Genomic DNA, 14,131 nt, shown 5'->3' on the forward strand with positions numbered 1-14,131 from the left:
ATTCATTAAAAGTTAAGATGGCCTATTGTTTGCCATTTTCAACAGTGATCACAGTGAAAGCATTGGCAGGTAATAGTCTGAGTCCCTCACGGCCACGACGGGCCAAATGGATCTAGACATCAAACCAGACTTTGTATTGCAGAGTACATTTTAAAAGGTCCATGTGAGAAATTTCAATTTGGTGAACAGCAAGGTCGTTGCCAGATCATCTTAAATGTTTAATAACGCTTATAAACACACTATTAGCACTTCCAAATTCCTGGTTGCGTATTAAATTGATATTGTGACTGAAAGGTGCATGCCAGACTATAAGAAAATGCGGCTTTGTGGCTGATATTCAGTGCTGGTTACAGTTCGTATTTCAGCATAAAATTTCCAAAGAAGGTTGCCTAAAGAAGGGATACTTTCATTTTCAAATATTGTTGAATAGCCTTTTTCGCGAAGCCAACCTTTAAAAATACTGACGGCCCATTTGGTGGCAAACTGTTTTTTTGCCTCTGCCTTATTGAGTCCAATTGCATCTAAATAAGGGCTGCCGACAGTAGCATATCTCTTTTGCTGGGTTTGACACACTGGTAAAAATAGAAGAAGTAGGCTGTATGATGGGGCCTTGTCTGTCTTCAGTTTCTGTGCCTGCATCTTCAAGTCACTCCTCCAATGAGTGTGTGCCAAAGAGATTAAACTGGATGGTAGGGGGAAGACGTATGCTATGGGAGTGCTTCCTGTGCCATGCTGAATGTTTATGGCGTTTATATTCTTGTGAATAAAGCCCGTGCTCTGAAATGCTTGATGCTGGCAGGAAATAATGGCAGATTGCAAGGGATGCGGTCGGAGAAGCACGGAAGGGGAAGGAACTTTGGGCAGAGCGCCACGCGGGACTGCAGCTAAGGGATTCCTGGTCAGGTAACGCCTGCATTTCATCCAATTGCATGCATGTTTAGAATACACGCGCCGCTGTGCCAGGTACTGATTCATGAGTAATCATATTTGTATTTTATATAGCGCAAACTTAGATCGCATACATGCATTAGAGGGAATAAAATGGATACATTTACAAGACATTCCGGGAGTGGTGGTAATTCATGGGACTGTGGACGTCACAAGGCCCACAATATTATTTGATGTTCAAACTTAAGGCTGGAGAATGGAATAGACTGTGCGGTCGGAAGGACACATATCAGCATATTCCCTCTGGTCCATACAGAGAGTGAACAAAGCTGACCAGAAAATGACGTTTCGTTCCCCGGTGGACAGAAAAACACACCACCAAACTACAGATGCATGCAAAATGTCGCACACACCACCAGTCCAAAATTCCTAAAGGACACATATGGTACAATGTGGTTGAATTGGAGGCATCATAAGCCCTTGCATTGGTTAAAAATGCCATCAATGGTTAATCTAGAGCTGGCACATAACACAAAGGCCATGCACTTGAACCGGAAGTGCCCATTCCACTAAACCCTGCACACAGGAGTAGCAGGAGAAGTACCTAGAGCGCACGGCAACAAAGGGCAGCCATTCACTTTGGCCTACTACTGATGTTGTATTGGCCTGCCACTGCCCATCTCATTGTGAATGCACGCAGTCAGAGAAAATATGCAACACACTGCATCACCATGCCCACAACAAGGGTGACAATCGCAGCCACCTATACAGTGACACCAAACATTATTTTCATTAGGAGACTTAATGTGCCATGTGTGTCATATTCGAACAAAAGAGGTGGCTTTAGAAAACATGCATCTAGGGCCCCACCTTCCTCTTACACCCATGTTCAAATACAGGGCAGCCATGAGTCTGTAACACTTGCCACACTCCTGTGTCAATGTCCCACGTCTCTGAGAATGGAAAGGCACTGATCTCAGTGTGTTCCACTGACACCACTTGCTCTTAGTTCAGCAAAGTCTCAGACACTCCTGTACCAGACACTCACACATGTAGGGTCTTTTGTTCCAATGCCCTAAGGTGCCCCTGGGTTTGCAATCACATACCCCTGCGCTAAACAACCCATGTTCACGTGTAAACGTAAATATCCGAGCACCATCGCCACCTTCGCTTCACACCAGAAAAGTTTCAAAGCATTCACAATCATGTTCTATCCCTCACCTCCAGTACCTTCTGACCCAAAGGCAAGTACACCATCCCCAAGTGCACACTGGCTCCATCTCACTCACCACAGACACCACACTTCCTCTATCAAACCTCCAACTGCCTAACTGACAAGCAGCACATCACCCCATGAAAATACATGCAGCATATCTGTAATGCACTGTGTGCAGACTCCTGCTCACCTCCAATATAAACATGCATGCATGGAAAAACTTGGAACTCTCTACATAGATCAGAGAATACAACAACCTTCAAACATGCACATGTTCCCTTCGAAGTAAAGGCTCTTAGGACCTGAGCACAGCTGCCATGTCCAAGGACACACGACAGCTACAGGAACAGAAGCATGCGTGTGACTAGGTCACACCACTGGTTGGTGTGAGGACATACACAGGATTTGGTTACTAATTAATCCCTATCTTCCTATATGCCAATAGAAGCCAGTAAACATACACATCGGGCGGCACATGGTTCAGGCCTAGAAACACTTGTGTAAAGGCGTGTCATAAATGACATATCATATCACACACCACTGGTGTCTGTGAATGCCTCCAAATCATGGACAAACAATGTGTGAAGGTCATATCCCTCTCTGAAAATGTCTGGACATGCAAAGTGGAGTGGCTAACCTCTACACTAATGACAGACTTGGCAATCTAAGCACATACGTCCGCATACTGCAAAGCCAAAATCCCTAAGAATACTAAGGGTACCTGTAATCCATTTCTCCATTCAGCTGTGGAAAGAAATACAAGTTCGTGCACACGTGGACATTTCCGTATCGAGAGAAGGACTGGAAGCCGCACACAGATATTCTACATGCCAAGCAATTGTAAGGCCACGTGGGTCAATATAACACAGTGCCCAATGCATATCTCATGCTTCCTCGGAAGAAACACACTCTTTACAGTGCACAAGAATGCCGGGATCAGTCATCAGAAATCTTCATTACACCGAGTCCTGGTCTTCCTCGTTCCAGTAATAACCTCTGTGCAGAATGTGCCTTCGCTCAGACCCCCATCTAAGCTACAGCTGCTCTTTATTTAGTACCTCTCCATTTTCCTGTAGGGGTTCAAACTGGCTGCCTTATCCGACATCCTTCTGTCTTTCTCCTGGGTCGATTGTTATCTGTGGGATTCTTTAAAAGTTAGGACTGGGCCGAGGAAGTGCGGCTGTGATGCTACTGCTCGGATTACATACCAGTAAACCTCATAACACTATTCCTGTAGCCAGTGTTAGGCAGAATCACATGCAGTACCCTTTGGGAACACTACATGCAATTAAGACTACACGTGTAAGTACAATTTAACTTTAAATACAAGCCTGTACTACACAGTAAAGTGATAGCAATGGCTGATCAGCCAGACTTATCACAAGAGTTGAGTGAGCAGTAGAACAAGTTACACAAAGGACCAACAAATATAGTGTTTCAAACAGACACTTAAGGTTTCTTGGTAAAAGAATATACATTTATCTACACAGTCAGTTTGAAAACATTAAACTAGCAAGAGCAGCTCAATATGACACACTAATAAACCACAAATACACAACCAGTAAGTGACTGAACAAGTTCAGCTCTGCTGAAGTAGGAGCAAAATGGCACTTCAAATACTTTTCAAAGGGGTACAAAGACAAGGTTATAAGAATCAACAGCACAAATACTTTCATAGGCTGGGCAAAGGGTTTCAGTAAACTACAACCAGCAATTCAGTTCATCGGCCTGGGCCAAAGTCAATGGTTCAGAGTCTTTGTATAGGATAGCACAGTTCTGGTAGTAGTCGGTTAAGTCTTTGCCATGGATTTTAGAAGAATTTGGATGGGCGAAAAGTTTGACGAATGTTTAGGAAAGGACAAGCCTTCGAAGGCGGGAAAGTTTCACAAAATTTCTCCGTGGCCAAAAAGATTTCCGGACCGTGTTTGCACAGTACCTTTAAAGTGAAGAAGAGCTGTAGCTGAGGCAGTTCGAGCAGACCTCTCTGTTCCTGGGCTTCACTCGTGGGGACAAGAAGGAGGATGTCTGGAGGTTCTTGCACTGCCAAGGGATGAGGCCACAAGCTTGGCAAAACGTTGTTTTAAGGTGTGAGTGCCTTAAAGTCCAAGAGCTGGTTTCCTTCCCTCTGGCTATCTGGTTTTCAACAGCACTCTGAAGAAAATTCGACCAGATGGGGACAGTGTCCAGGAGGCTTGCGAGTTGGTTGTTCCCACCAAACTCAAGGGAAAAAGTTAACCTTGAAGGGCTTCTCCGTTGATGGAGTTTCAGGCAATTCGGACCTGCAGCAGGGCTTCACCGGTCGTCCAGCAGTTGCAGCAGTCCTCTTCCTTCAGCTTGTCTTTGTTTCTTTTGTTCCAGTGGTCGACTCTGTTTTCCAAGTCGCAGAGACCTGCTTTTAAACAGTTTTCCCCCCATTCATTCCAGCCTGGCTGCTACTCACTCAGCAGGGTGGCTGTCCTTGCCGGACAGCCAGCTGGCCAATCATGCCAGAGTGCATTCAGGTCTCCTAGGAGCTAAGCACGGGGAGTTTCGGGCACCTCCCTCACATACTGTCCATCCCATACACTCAGGCGCCAGAGGAGGGCTTCAGCACTGAAGCTCGCCAAAGGCCAATGAACAAAGGGAACAAACCTGGTTTGGCGCGCAGAGACAAACACAAGAATGACCTTTCCTAAAAGAAATGGCGAAAAAAGTTGACCGGAGTCTGTTTTTACAGATAGGTCTTGGGCGCCATCTTGGAAAACATGACTGACCCGTTTTTAGCTACAGTTCTTAGCGGTCAGGAAAAATCATGGTAGTTTGATCTAAACCACTGCCACCAGCCATTTAAAGTAGGAAAGGGTAACATTTGACTGTTACATGAGTGTTTGGACTCAGGTGTAGCTAGGAAAACCCCCCCCCCAGCACTCTATAGGAAGATAGTGTGTGCTGGGTCTATAAATTTAAAGAGACTTGTAAAGTCAATTTAACCATATATGCTCTGGGAGACCATAGTCAGTACCAGAGAAGCTATTTAAACCTTGGGAAGTCTGAAAGACATCCCTGTGCCACTGCACTGAAGGTGCTGTGTGAAGCACAGAAAAAGATGATGCGTATGGAGTTGTTTTAAAACTCCATAACCAAAGAACACAAAAGTAAAACACACATCAAAATACATGGAAGAGTGGCTAAAAAAGGCTCACACTCTTCCCAGGTAAAATCAAATCCTAGAAATCCAGCAAAGTTGCTGGGGGTCTCAAAAGGTCACTAACAGCCAGTCACCTTTTCTCCTTGGGCATTCAAATAGGCTGATGGTGGATAAGGTGGCCATTTTGGACAGTTAAAGGGGGCGGGGTTAAGAAAAATACAAGAGAGAGGCTGCTTTTTGGATTAGGGTCCGGAGAAGCTGTTAGTCATGTATGTTGTCTGTAAGAGGATTCAATTCAACACTACAGCTAAGTCAATGCCTAGTCTGGGATACTGAATGGAAACCCTTATTGATATATCTTTATGTCCAGTTCATGCGTTCTGGATGACTACCCCTATATAACACCCCTCTTTTGGAATCCCCCTGACCCCACTGAGCCAAGAAGTAGTTCTGTTTTGCAAGTTAAAAGGTTTATTTGATAATTTAAACAATAGATATATATATCACACTTTATAATAATTTAATAATTGAATATCACACTTAATCTGATATGATAAAGATTAACAACGGAGAATCTGGCACTAGCACACTTGTGAATAGGAACAGAAGAAGATGATGGTAGAGAATGCTTTATATAAGTTCAGATGGATGTAATGTTGAATGAAAATGCAATACAGAAAATACTCAATATGATTTCAACAAAACAATGTAATCACTTTTCTCTGGCAATCCCCTCCCCCTTTATGCAATGCAAGGAAATGGAAGGAAAGCACACAGTTCTCAGAAATGCAATCAAATGTAATTCAGTTCACCCCAGCAAGCTTAGACTACAGATCGGAGTTTTAAACACAGGCCCAAAATGCTTTTACATGTGCTGGCAATGAAGTGAAAAAATATGCTAAAATTCTTTTAATTTCCTCTAGAGGTTCAGGGTGAGTGGTATCTAGTTAATATTAGTCCAGGCTCACTTTAGCAAGGATCTAGGAGTAGCTAGCAGGTTAAACGAATTTTTGGCAACTGAAAGCAAGAAAACTGCTGTTTTCACACGTTGAGAAATTTGCAAATCGCGGTAAATTCGCGAGTGCGTTTTTCGCGATTGCGGCAAAACTATAGGAGGTAGGAATGCGGTTCTAGGTTCGTAGAAAAGCCACGATTCCCAGCTTTCAGAGGAAAGTTACTGCAAGTCTCTAGCACAAACGGTCACGGAGATATGAGCGATTAAATAAAGGTCGTTTTTCAGATTTGAAATTTTAAAGTTCAAAAAGACAAGTGACAGCTAGCAACTAGAAAATGACAGGTGACAGCTTTACTCAATTTAAAATAGCTTGCATTAGATTATTTTAAGTGAGAGATTGGGTTCTGCACAGTTTTGCTAGGTACTCACAATATATTTTTGAAATAGAATGGGCCTCGCCACGGATCTGGTCAGGTTTTAGACTGGACTCTGGTCTGGTCTCGGCACTTCACAGTGATCTGGGTCAGCTCTCTCTGGTTCTGCTAACAGCGGTCTGGTCTGGGTCTGCTCTCTCTCTGGATTCTGGAGATTGATGGATTTAAAGTCTGGATCTTTCTGCACCGCTTTCTCTAGAGATTGATGGAGGTAAAGTATGGATTTTCCGGCAGAGCGTCCCGCAGCAGATGGAAATGAATGTCCCTATCTGTCCTGTCTGTCTGCTTTTATCTGTTTTTAAAATCGGTGTGTGTGCAGCATCACTAGACCCTACCCCTCTACACTTGCCATTGGCCCAATTCTCCCCTCTCCCATGATTGGGGAAGGAACTGTGAGTCAGAGTGATGCTGTAGGTTTTATGGGTCAGAGGATCCTCCCCTGTCAAATTGCACACAATCTATATTTGATAAAAAAACATATTTGCACAGGTACACATTCGTTTAAAATTACACGCACCCATCACATATCACAGGAGGTATACCCTGTCCAAATCTGCTCTTCCTGGGGGCTTGCATTCAGAAATGGCAACATTTGCATTTTTTAACTGATTTTGCAATTTCGGACATTAACCCAAAATTACACACATGTGCGCAAGGAGTATGGACATTACTTGATGAAATGTCAGATTTTTAACATGCATACATTTGAAGTAATACCCTCTTAACTGCTAGCTTGCCCCCAGATCATGCCACCGGTTCTAAAAACCTCTTAAAATGTGGGCAGAAAAATCACAAGAATTATGGTGTCATTTAAATAATTTTCACAAGTCCGTACTATGAGTTATTCATCTTTTTAGAGTTATGTTCTGGCTACAGGGATGTGTCTTTTCAGGTCACATGGTACAGAACCCAGTCTTTCCAGTTTCTGCCAAGCTCAGAGACCCTGCCCCTCCCAGCTTCTGCCAAGAGGAAGCTATTTTACGACATCTGCAATAAACCATCTGCCTGGGTGAAGGGGGTTGCATTGTTCAGAGCTCCTGTATTCTGTGGGGGCTCCCCTTAATTCAATTATCAGAGAGATGGCATATCCTTAGTGTTGCCAGCAGGAAACAGCCAGGCCTGGGAAGTTACTTGTGAATCAAGTTTCACTCCTGATGGGGGTAGTTGCCAGGCAAAATTGGAATCTCTTTAAGTCAGTTTTTAGCCACATGTCATTTCTGTTCCCCAGTTTTCTGCATTCAAATAACTAACAATTTTTTACATATGCAGCTAGAATGCTGATTCTAAGTTTAAAACTATGACATTTAAACAATTGCAGCCTATGTGACACTCAAAAGTAGGTCACTCATTTCTTTTAAACATTTAGATTTTTAGTGTCTTTCAGTCCAAATTTACTTAAACTGCTGAAATCCACAGCTCAGCCAGTCTTGTGATGAACATTGTTTTAGGCTCATCCTCTTTCCAGATTTTGTATGCCCACAAGACTTTATTCTGCCAGATGTCCGCTGGTGTTCAGTGAGATTTTTGGATGTGTTGCAAATAGGCATTTTGAGCTGGCATTCAGAGAAACAAAAGGTGATTTTAAAGTGCGGTTTTTCCTTTGGCACACATTTCACTCATGGCACCCCGGCCCATCCTGCTCACACTGGTGGGTGGCAAGTTAGGCAACCATTTTAGTGTGCACAACTGCGCGGTTTTCATAGATTCTGGCGCACATGTGGGCTTTTTCGGCCATCTTGGATTTCCTAAGCCCACAGCACCAAATGTTGTAGCATAATAGTCCAAACGTGGGTCAGAACACCCAACATGTCTCTGCACAGGAACACCAGCCATGTTATTTACTGCTCAGGGGTTTGGCAGTACAATGTCATCTTAGAAGGCGGTCCAGAACCAAGGATTGATGGGAACTTTCCAACCATCCCATACAAAATATGTAGGAAATCAGAGTCTTTCGTTTTTAGACAAATTAGGCCGAGTCAGTGTGACTGTATATAACGCTGCCTTTGATGCCATTCCTGTGATGTTAATCCTGTTGATGTTGGGGGCGTGACTTGGTGCCAAGAGAGATGGCTGCTTAGCCTTTGAGCTCTGCTCCGGTGTAGCACCTTTATATTTAAAAATCATTTAACTTACCTTTTCCTGATGCGCTTGCCTGTTCTTTGTCCTCTGCTTTCGGGTCCCAACGTCGGAGAAACATGGAAATCCTCCGGCACCGGCCTGCATCGACGACAGTTTCCTGGAGGCTGGGCCCCAAAGCCGTGTTGTCCCACACGTTGCGCAGCAGGCTCTTCCAGTAAGCTGTGCAGCCGTGGCTACGGACGTGACCCACTGCATTTCACGGGAGTTTTCAGCTACAAGACTGGTAAATAGAGAAAAAAATATACTTCTTTTTTTTTTTAAAAAGAAAGGGGAGAGAAATAAATAAGGAAAAGGGGGAAAAAGAAAAGAATGTAAAGGGAAAAAACATATTACTCTTCCTCCATCCTCCAAAAATTAAATAGAATTTTTTTGCTTGCCCCATCTACCTCTGCCTCATTACTTTGGCAGCTATGTGGTCTGTGAGGTAAATCTAAGTGAAGGAAAGGGAGTACCAAGAAAAGACAAAGCAAAGAAGAGAAGTAGAAGAAAATAAAGGAAAACGAAAGGAAAGGCAAAGTGCAGGAAAAGTGGGCAAGTAAGGGAAAGAGAAGGAGAAAACAAGAAATGGGAAATGAAAATCGTCTGAAAACAGCAGAAAGATAAGAACATTAAGAGAGAAGTGGGGAGAGTAAGGTGAAGGTACATTTCATATACTTTACCATGGCAACAAAGAAAGCACAATCTAAAGAAGTGCTAACCGCACCATCTACTACCCTTTAAAAGGCAAAAGAGTGATTCTCCTCCACCAATAGAGAACTCAACTGAGCCGGTCATGCAAACTATATTATCAGAAATTAGAGCTCTTAAACCATTCATGCAAGATACGAATACTAAACTACAGCAACTAGACAACAAGCTGTCTATCTTTGAAGCCAAAATGAATGAGGTTGGGAGGCGGGTTGGAAATGCAGAGGACATTTCTAATAAGGTTACCACACTGGAAGTCACTGTATTAGCTCTATAGCAACAGACGGAAAATCTAGACAATCTCAACAGAAGAAATAATCTTCGCATTATTGGCCTTCCTGAATGGAATGAAAAAGACAACCCCACTTCCTTCCTGTATAGGTTTCTGCCTAGAATTCTTAGCCTCTCGGCCTCAGTATAACTAAATATCCAAAGAGCACACCCAATTGGGCCGCTTAAACCCTCACAGAGCTCCAATAACCTACCCAGGATCATGATATTAGCTCTCCTTGATGTCACTCATGTAGCTCTTATCACAGAAAAAGTTAACATGGGAAGGAAAAATAATCTTTATAACACAGGATGTTGCCAAAGCAACTGCAGCAAGAAAAAAGGAGCTCCTCACCTTCAGTCCAGCATTAAAGCAATTAAATGCTAGATAGGGCATCATACACCCTGCCTCTCCTAAAGTTACACTAAATGGCAAACTTCAACTTTTCAGAATTCAATGGATCTACGTAAATATATCCAATCTCAGAAAAGAAACAACATGAATACGCTACCTCCTATCACATGAAAACTATTTTATACACTTTCTATTGTCTCCACCGGAGTGGGGTTTAGGTGGGCCTAGCCCTTATTTTTATTTCTCTTCGACTCCTGCCACCCCCCCACCACACCTTTTGCTTTTACTACAGCATGGTGTGCTGTGGCTGTCTTTTGATAGCCACCTTTTTCACTCAACTTTTAAATATGTTTAATTGTTGCTAAAGACCATGCTTCTCCTTTCGTTTGTACCCCCCTCCTCATGTCTTTCTCTCTTAGTAATACATGGTTGCATTTCATATTAATTTGCTTTGCATTGTTATTTCCATGGTATCTCAATAGTTACAACTTTTACATTGCCTCTTCTTATGTATATCCAATGTTTCATATATACCTAACTCCACACTCATGCCTCTAAATATAGTATCTTGGAACATTAAAGGATTACATAATCCAATTAAGTGACAAAAAATGTCATCTCATCGGAATAGATTGAAACCTTCAATTGCCTGCATCCAAGAGTGACATCTTTCCAATGAGGAAACAGCCAAACTCAAAAGGCTTTGGGTTAGTCAGGTATTCTCTAGCACTGCAGATGGAAAAAGAAATGGTGTTATAACCTTAATCAACAAATCTCTTAAATGTAGCATGCTTTCTAATGAATCTGATGATAAGGGAAGATGGGACCCGCTCAAACTACTAATACATTCTATAGAATATTCCGTTCTCAATATTTATGGCCCAACATCTCCTGATCCTAATTTTTGGAGATCTCTCAGAAAGCACATGCTCCAGATAAATCTTTATAATTTGATTGTTTGTGGTGACTGCAATCAAATCATTGACCTCTTTCTAGATAGGAAGTCTACCGTTCGTTTCACTGATGCTACATCTCATAAACAATTCATTGATTTTATATCAGAACTGAGCTTTAGTGATACATGGCGTCTACTTCACCCCACTGATTCTGATTTAACATTTTATTCCGCACCCCATAAATCCTTTTCAAGATTAGATTACATTTTCATTCCCAACTCCATGGCTAGCCTTCTCCTAAAAGCCCAAATAGAGTCTATTACGTTATCTGATCATGCTCCCGTTCATATCCAAATACAATCTCCTTGTAACTCTAAGCCCTCAAATAGATAGCGATTTAATGTTAGTCTACTGAATGATGTCTTATTCACATCCTTCATTACCCAACAGCATAATAATTATTTTACCGTGAACATAAATCAAGATACTTCCACTTCAAAGAACTGGGACTCTTATAAGGCTGTCGTTAGAGGTCATATTATATATGGTGTTGCCAATAAAAAGAAAAGACTTAAACAGGAGTCTGAATCTATTCTTCAACAATTTAAACCTCTAGATATTTGATTTGCCAGCACCACCCCCCTCACTTCTTAAAGAGATTCTAAAGTTGAGATTTCAATATAATAAAGTTGTAACTCAATACTCCTGTGCAAACATGCTCAAATATAAGTCAAAATCTATCAACTTTCCAATAAGGCGGGCAAATCTTTAGTTTCCTACCTCAAATTCAAATAAGAAAGATCTAGAGTTGTAACCTTATAAGATCATCTAGGAAATAGAAAGCATTCAGATACATATATTCTCAGAATCTTTTCAAATTTCTACTCTAAACTTTATACTTCTGAAGCTCCCCCTAATAATCCCTCCATTGAGGATTTTCTCCATAATCTACCCATGAATTCTTACCCCAGATAGATCTTGAATCTCTTAATGCTCCAATTACCCCTGCTGAAATGTTTCATGCCATCAAACATCTTAGAAAAGGCAAAGCTCCTAGCCCAGATGGCTTTCCTACAGATTTTTACTCCCATTTTTCTAATATATTAGTTCCTAAACTTTGCGATCTTTACTCTCACTTTTTATCAGAAGGAAAAACCCAAGGATCTTTCCTTGAAGCTGCGATTATTGTCTTTCCCAAGCCCAATAAAGACCCTGAAATCCCTCAAAGTTATCGGCCAATTTCCCTGATTAACACTGACTGTAAGATTTATGCAGAAATCCTAGCCAATAGACTTCTCCCTTTTATTCCCAATCTCCTTAAACAAGATCAGGTTGGATATGTCAAGTGCAGAGTGTCCTCCTCCAATATTAGCTCTTCCTAAACATTATAGATTTAATACACCATTTCAAAGATCCCCATGCTGCAGTAGTCCTAGATGCCAAAAAGGCTTTTGACAGAGTTGAGTGGGAATTTTTATTTAGAACCCTTAAATGGCATGGTTTTGGACCCCCTTTATTTTTAATCTCTGATCAGCATTCTTTACTCAATGCCTAAATCTGCAATTTGTGTTAATGGTCAACTATCTGCTTTTTTCCTCTTTCTAGAGGAAAACATCACGGTTGTCCTCTCTACCCAATTCTCTTTATTCTAGCCCTTGAACCTTTCTTAGAAAGTATTAGACCAAATGATAATGTTTTAGGAGTCCAATATAAGCACCTTCACATTAAAACTGCAGTTTATGCGGATGATGTTCTTCTCTTTCTGAAAACACTAGAGCAAAGTGGTCCACATCTACTACAGGTTATTTCAAACTTTTCTAAAGCATCTGGGTATAAACTTAATATTGATAAATCTGAGGTCCTTCCCCTGAACCTGTATTGCACACCACATCACACGATATCCTTGGGAATAAAATGGTGCCCTCAAGGCTTCAAATATCTTGGCATCAATATTTGCACCTCTGTAGGTGATATAAGAAAGAAAAATATTGATAACATACTTACCAGAGTTGAAGAACTTGTAACCTCATGGTCACCCCAATATCTTCTATATATGTTATCTATTCACCTTCCCCTTTCCTTTTTTAAATCCCTAGATTCCTGCTTAATTGGATTTCTATGGGGGAAAGGAAGACGTAGAATTTCACTTAGTAAATGAAAAAAATATCGCTCTATGGGTGGTGTTGATTTTCCGGATTTTAGAAAATATCACATGGCCTTTGTTATTAAGCAAGTACAGATGTGGTTTGTACAAGATGAACTTGAATACTTACCCAATTGGGTACTTCTGGAGAGGGCTATGGCTTCCCCAATTCCCTTATCGGATATTAATCTCAGTAAGAATAAGAATAAATTGATAAAATATTCCTGTATTCGCAAATCTGCATCTTATCTCAAATTATATGTGTTTCCATCTCTGACCAAAATTTCTACTTTTACCTCTCCTCTTATCTGGCTTAACCCCCTCATTAAGGTAAAAGGCAAATCAATTTTGTGGAAGCCATGGCTATCTAGAAACATTACATTTTTCATAAAAAGCTCCCATTGCTTTTAGAGATTTTGCTACAAAATACCAGTTGCCTGCCTCTCCCATAAAACAATATTTGGTCATTATTGCTGCTCTGTTTGAAAATTATGAACTACTTATCCATAGAGCCAGTATGCCTGATATGTTAAGACTGTTTCACATCCTGAAGCCTAAAAATACTGCCTCCTTCTTCTATAAATCCATGATATCCACTTCAATAGCTGGTGTACTACACAACGACTGGGAAGAGGATTTTTTACTGCCAAACCATCAATTCGACTGGCCTCAACAATGGAAATGCATCTCGTAAATTACCTCATCAGCCGGCCTAATATTCAAACTCTGTTTTTCTTCCACCATAGATCCTTTGCCACCCCTATCTGCCTATTCTAATGCAGCCTTCTATCTAATGACCTTTGCTGGAGCTTCTCACAAGCACCTGGTTCCTTTAAACAAATGTTAATAGAATGTAACAATGGTAAGCCCTTCTGGATTTCAGTATGGCAAACAATTAAGCTCATTTTTAAAACCCAACAAGATTTTTGTTTTGAATTTCTCTTTTTTAAACCTCCCTTTTACAACCAGCTATAGCCAATGTTCATTCTAGATTTCTCTTTGATTTGTGTCTCATAGTAGC

General features: G+C 41.4%; 1 long non-coding RNA gene across 1 annotated transcript in view; it reads left to right on the top strand.

The window, feature by feature from the left end:
* Positions 1-675: 675 nt before the first annotated feature.
* Positions 676-14,131, top strand: part of LOC138576217 (uncharacterized) — a 191,992-nt gene continuing 178,536 nt past the window's right edge. The window contains exon 1 of the long non-coding RNA XR_011303961.1: positions 676-903. This is a non-coding gene — a long non-coding RNA (uncharacterized lncRNA). The remainder of the gene's footprint in view (positions 904-14,131) is intronic.

Source organism: Ambystoma mexicanum, chromosome 1p (genome assembly GCF_040938575.1).
Source record: "Ambystoma mexicanum isolate Mex_15411 chromosome 1p, UKY_AmexF1_1, whole genome shotgun sequence".
In the NCBI taxonomy this organism is placed as follows: Eukaryota; Metazoa; Chordata; class Amphibia; order Caudata; family Ambystomatidae; genus Ambystoma; species Ambystoma mexicanum.